Source organism: Coffea arabica, chromosome 2c (assembly GCF_036785885.1).
Source record: "Coffea arabica cultivar ET-39 chromosome 2c, Coffea Arabica ET-39 HiFi, whole genome shotgun sequence".
Lineage (NCBI taxonomy): Eukaryota > Viridiplantae > Streptophyta > Magnoliopsida > Gentianales > Rubiaceae > Coffea > Coffea arabica.
The window spans coordinates 53560254-53567121 of NC_092312.1; the positions used below are offsets into that span (position 1 = coordinate 53560254).

Below are 6868 nucleotides of genomic sequence, written 5' to 3' on the forward strand. Positions count from 1 at the left end.
AACCATCATTAGGTATAGGGGAGAGGTTGTAGCATCACTTACCAAGAAACAAGGGAAAGAGAGATTGTGGACACCTTTGCTCTTCAAAATAACTTCACTACAACCCTTGCTAGCACTAGAAGGTAGGATTTTATGGAGTGGAATCTTGTTTATTTGGTCGATTTAGATGATTTGCTAGTAGAAAGCTTGAAGATTGAAGAGTTCTTCTTCTTGCAAGAGAGTGAGAGAGAGCCGGCCAAGGAGAAAGAAAAATGAGGGAATTTTGTGCAATTTTTTGGATATTTAACCTTTAGTCAAAAAAGTCAAAATTGTGAATAGTAATTCTTAAAAGGCATCCAATAAGAAGGTGACACTTGTCACCTTCATAAATGCATTCTTATCTTTCTTTTCTCTCTCACATCAATCACTTCACACACACTACTTATCTCTTAACACCCGATAAATTTTAAACAGTATCCGAAACTTAACCTTATCGGCCGAATTTTTCCGAATTTTTCGCACTAGTGGGTCCCACGTCCACTATTTACTCTTAATTTTCTAAAATTTCTCCAATGCTAGAAAAATCATCTTAAAACTATAATTGCTCATAAAATCCACTAAGAAAATATTTCTAAGCCAGAAAATGCAGAAAACATGCAATTAAGGGGAAAATAAACCCTAGGAAAGTAATTAGGGTTTTACGGGTTCTCACACATATGTTGATTTGTGACCATTAATTAGAGTAAACATAATTGAATTATGGGATAAGATTCAATTGAAATTAATTATTAAGTTTTTATAAATTAACAAATTCTAATATGTTTAATTTTAATGTTTTTCTTACAATTAGTATATTAAATTTTTAAAATAGCATTTTAAATTCTTTTTTAACAATTTTTTTGAAAAATAAAAATTATAGAACATAAAAAAAAAAGTGCCTAAACAAATACACAGAAAAGAAACTAGTATTTTAGATAATCTCCTATTCTGGAAGCTTTCATCTTAAGTAGCTTTTTGTCTCAATTTTTTTTATTGGTCAAGGAATTTGTTGTTGTGAAGTCACGAAGAGGGAAAACAAAGTGATATGGTTAGTTTGAAAAAGAAACTAACTAATAGTAAAGGTAGCTTCGGTAGCTTTTTTTTTTAATCACAAACAGCTTTTGCACTTAATTTTTTTTTTTAACAATTCAAAACTATTTTCTTAAATTACAAATATGCATCACAAAAAAGTATTACAATGTTGTTCTAAAAGTTTTTAAGATAATCCTCTTATCAAGTACTATAACATTATGAATCTTCGACCTCACTTCTTATCCCGTCACGCAGGATCGGTTGTGCTTTTAGCTGCTAGATAACACACGTATTCTTTTGACAAGAGAATCCAAAAAATAATAATAATAATAATAAATTTCTAACAACCAAAACCACTCCTAACCCGATTCCAACTACTCTTAGCTGTTTTGTCTAAAATGCCCTTTACCTACTGCCTCCCATTATCCATTTTATATATAACATTTCTTTAACCACCATCCCACCAAAGCATCTCCCACCTTTCCTTCTCCTTTGATTGATCATGGCACTTTTTCTACTGCTTCTCACGTTCATCTTCATCCTCCTTCCATACTACCTCTACCAGAAGCTCAGATTCAAGCTTCCCCCCGGTCCCCGGCCGCTGCCGGTCGTCGGAAACCTCTACGACATAAAGCCGGTCAGATTCCGATGCTTCGCCGACTGGTCACGGGCCTACGGTCCCATCATATCTGTATGGTTCGGTTCCACGTTGAATGTTGTAGTCTCCAATGCAGAGTTGGCTAAGGAAGTGCTGAAAGAAAATGATCAGCAGTTGTCAGATAGGCACAGAAGCAGGTCTGCTGCTAAGTTTAGCAGAGAAGGGCAGGACCTCATTTGGGCTGACTATGGACCTCATTATGTTAAGGTTAGAAAAGTCTGCACACTTGAGCTTTTCTCACCTAAAAGGCTGGAAGCTCTTAAACCAATCAGGGAAGATGAAGTCACAGCCATGGTTGAGTCCATCTATAAAGATTGCACTCTTCCTGGTAAGTTTCAAAATCTTTTTTTCTTTTTTTTTTAAATCTTGCTTATGATCTTAACTTATGTTAGTTTTCTATTTTCTGATTTGGTACTTGATTTGTTTCATATTATATTGTGACAAATAACAAAGATTACACCACTAGTAACAAAGAGTGAGTGTGGCTTTTTTTTCCCCAGTCACTTCTTGCAATCTAATGTTAATAGTCATGATTACCCTTTTTTTTTCTTTTTTTTTTAATCTTCTACTTGCAATCCTTCCCACCTTATTATCCAATTCAATATTCACCCACTGATATTTTTTTTTTATTATTCTTTATTAGGTTCATTGTGGTTCCTGTTTTCTTTAATGAATGAAAAGCTAAACTGTCCTCCCCTAAGAGTAATTGTGGCAACTCTTCATTATGGCTTTTTTTCTTTTGACCACTGGTAAATTTTCCAGGGTGATTAGCAATAAAGGGTAGTATTTTAGAGTTAAACTTGATGTTAATAATTCTAGTGAAGGTGATTAGTATATCATCCAAAATATCCACAGGAAGTGTGACATTTATAGCAGGATATGTCAAAGCAATTTACTACAAGCAGAATTAATGATTTCTAGACCTTTTCACAATTTTCTAAAACTTCCTCTAATTTTTTAAATTTTAACTGGAAAAGCAGGACAGTTCTTTAGGTTTTATTTATTTGTTTGTATATATATATATATATATATATATATATATATATATATATATATATATATATATTGTGGGGAATGTTTTATTTAGGTTTTAAATGTTTATTTGTTTATTTAGGTTTATATATATATATATATATATATATATATATATATATATTGTGGGGAATGTTGGTTTGACTAAGTGATTTTTGGTGGCGAGAGAAGTTGGTTTTGGTCCTGAAGATGACAAACAAGGCTGCCTTCTAATTTAAGCGTTGCGGGTGGGTGGTTGGGTGTTTGGTAAACCAATTCATGACATTGACACCTAAGTTGGTATGAAAAGACGTCGTCAACTAGGGAAGTCCCTGCATCCTTCTGTGTGTATAAAGTTTGAGGAGGGTTTGGTGTAAAAAAAATGTCATTATTTATTTTGTCAAATATACCCTTTTAATATTCGCTATTATCTATTAAATTTTTCATCCTACACGACTACCAGTATATTAAACACACATAAATACGTACACATACTCCTTTTGTTTTAGCCTAACAAAACTTCCAATGAGAACTTTCTATCCCAAAAAAAATGAAAAACAAAATTCTTCCATCAATATTTCTAAAACAACATCCAACAACTCCTAAAAATTTAATATATTTTTAAAAAATTTTCCTTTTGGATTTGCACACACATAGGATGTGTCATTCCCACTAGTGTATGTGTGTGTGTATGCATGTAGAGGAAGTGTAAATAAAAAGAGAAAAGAAGGACAGGAATGTAAATAAACACGCCGAAGTAGAGGTACTAATATAGTGAGTCTTTTGGAACAAAATATAGTTAACAAAATAGTAACTGACATGTATGTTGTGGGAAATGTTGCAAATGTTGAGGAAAAAGGTGTTTCAATATACGCAAATATTGAGGAAAAAGGTATTTCAATATGCCCATCTGGTCTATGTGATGATGATATTGGGAACGCTATGATAGTACATGGTTCATGTCCCTTTCAATTGTAATCTTTCTATACATACTAGAGGTCCAAGCCAAATTATACACACGCAAAAAAAAAAAAAAGAAAAAGAATAATTGTAATCTTTTTATACAGATTAGAGGTCCAAGCCAAATTATACACCCAAAAAAAAAAAAAAAAAAAAGGACAGCTCTGACAAACAGTTTTACTTTGTATCCCGAAAAAGATTTTCAATACTAATTCTTCTGAAAAACACATTTGAATTTAAAGCTTAAGTTCTTAAAAAATTTTGTTATGCACTTTCTCTTCTATTGTTGCAAGCTTTTAAATTAAAACTTTTATTCACTAGCTTATCCTTTTCCGGACAAAATAGAATAGGCACGAAGCTGTTATCATCCAGTATGGTTGTGTCCGATTGTTATAATTCTTATACTATGCAGTGTTCACTTTTTATAAAATCAAAATCCACACTCTTAATTAATAAAAAAACAGCAAATTTTAAGCATACAACAAAATGATACAAGTGCACACTAAAATATGAAACAGGCATAATAATCATACAAAACCATGCCTAACCTAACCGTGCTTTGTCTCAATTCCAAATAGAAATGGGCAGTATTTGATGGTCTTACAACTATTGTAACTTGCAGAGGGTTCAGGGCAGAGTCTACTAATGAAGAAATACCTAGGAACAGTGGCATTCAACAACATTACAAGACTTGCATTTGGTAAAAGGTTCGTGAATTCCGAAGGAGTGATGGATGAACAAGGAAAGGAGTTCAAGGAGATCACTGCAAATGGCTTGAAGCTTGGTGCATCGCTCGCTATGGCAGAGCACATCCCATGGCTACGGTGGTTGTTTCCACTCGATGAAGCTGCTTTCGCGAAGCATGGTGCTCGAAGGGACCGCCTCACTCGAGCCATCATGGAAGAGCATAGATTAGCTCGAGAAAAGAGCGGAGGAGCCAAGCAACATTTTGTTGATGCATTGCTCACCCTCAAAGATATGATCTCAGTGAGGACACCATCATTGGCCTCCTTTGGGTACGTGTTCCATCACTTCTTCGCCTCACTTGCATGCTTTACGTTTATCACGAGCATTTCGATTTATGCAAAACTATTAGTGTGTTTGGATACCCCAATTATCCCAAATAATATTTCGCTTGCATCATAGATACATTTTCCAACACACCTTTTTATATTCCCAACCACCTTTTTATCTCACATACATCACATCACAAAAAGTGCTACAGTAATTATTTCAAATAATATTTCAAATAATACACTATCCAAACAAACTATATCAATTGCTATCCTAAAATCTTATACCAACTCGTATAAAAGGATCGTAACAAGTTTTTAGTGTCAACATCTTATCTTTGGAAACGGGACATCATGACCCTTTTTTTGGGTGGAAATTGATGTTCTTAATGTAGAAAAAAGCCAAAAACATGGAAAAACATAACAAAAGCTTGGTACTTCATTAAAAAATATTCCCCAGAAAAAAAGGCTCAAACAGCACATTACCTTATTTTTTACTTGTGGTTAAGTTCTTAAATTACTGTAATAGACCTTATAATCAACTTGATTAAATCTCTACTGTTCAAAATGTCTTGCAATGCAACAATCTGAACAGATTGTCACAGCCTAATGTTCTTTTACCTAAATTAATTAAAAAGCTGGTGAAACTGAATTGCCTATCTGCTATCAGGACATGATCACTGCTGGAATGGACACCACTGCAATATCTGTTGAATGGGCAATGGCAGAAGTAATTAAAAATCCAAGAGTCCAACAAAAGGTCCAAGAGGAACTGGACCAAGTTATCGGGTACGAGCGTGTTATGATCGAGACGGACTTCTCAAACCTCCCCTATCTACAAAGTGTGGCTAAGGAATCTCTGCGATTACACCCTCCTACCCCTTTGATGCTACCTCACCGGTCCAATGCCAGCGTCAAGATTGGTGGCTACGACATTCCCAAGGGCTCAAATGTGCATGTCAATGTCTGGGCAGTGGCTCGTGATCCTGCCGTGTGGAGAAATCCGTTAGAATTCCGGCCAGAGAGGTTCTTGGAAGAGGATGTTGACATGAAAGGGCATGATTTCCGACTACTTCCATTTGGTGCAGGAAGGAGGGTTTGCCCCGGAGCCCAATTAGGCATCAATCTGGTAACTTCTATGTTGGGCCATCTCTTGCACCATTTCAATTGGGCTCCTCCTCATGGACTCAGCCCAGATGAGATTGACATGGGAGAGAGCCCTGGACTAGTCACCTACATGAGGACTGCACTGCGGGCCGTGCCCACACCAAGATTACCATCTCATCTATATGAACGTGTGGCTGTGGATATGTAACTTCTATTATTTGTTGGTAATTTCTTTATTTTCCTTTGAGGATTATTTTTAGTATTATTGTTGTATAGGGCAACATAAATTCACCGCTGGCCTTTCAATTAAGGGTTGTGTTTTGTAATGTTTTCAAAACAAAGTTTGGTTATATTGGGTCCCCTAAACTTTATTCTGTTTAACAATACCACAAATCAATTTGCCAATTAAATGTAATGGTTAGCGAGGATTTGCATTCTACTTGACTTTTTTTATTTGGACGAAGGGATAAAATAACCATTCCACTCCCCAATTATTTGAGTATGAACTAATGTCAGGTCCCGTGTGTTCTCATTAAAGCCAGTTTAGCCCTTTATGCATGTTATGTTTGATGAATATTGTCCAATAAAGTTCTCGGATGTTTGTTTAATTCTTTAATTTTGACTGTGTACAGCATAAGTTACAATGCTTTTAATAATTATAATGAATACAGGGTTGAGATATGGCTTTACTTGCAAATGATGTACAGTATTTCCATAACAAAACCAAAATTGAGTTGAAGGCATTTGCCAAATTCTCAACAAATTTCAGTCAAATGCACTGATCGAACATGAAATACAAGAGGTAAACAGTTAAAATTAGTTTACATCCAAATGATGGGATTAAATTGTTCATTAAGTTCCTTTGAAATTGAATGTTGGTGCCACTTCGATTCTTTATATTATATTATTACAAACACACAATAGCAACTATGAATCATTGTCACTTTTTTAAATGGGTTTTTCTAACAGGTGTTTAATGGGTATTCGTTAATACACTTAAATACCACCTAACATATCAAGTATATGCACACTAATAATTAATACCCCCTCTTACACCTATATACATTTT

General features: G+C 34.6%; 1 pseudogene; it reads left to right on the forward strand.

The window, feature by feature from the left end:
- The first annotated feature begins 1520 nt into the window (after positions 1-1520).
- On the forward strand, positions 1521-6149 carry LOC113727358 (cytochrome P450 98A2-like; annotated as a pseudogene).
- Positions 6150-6868: the final 719 nt, after the last annotated feature.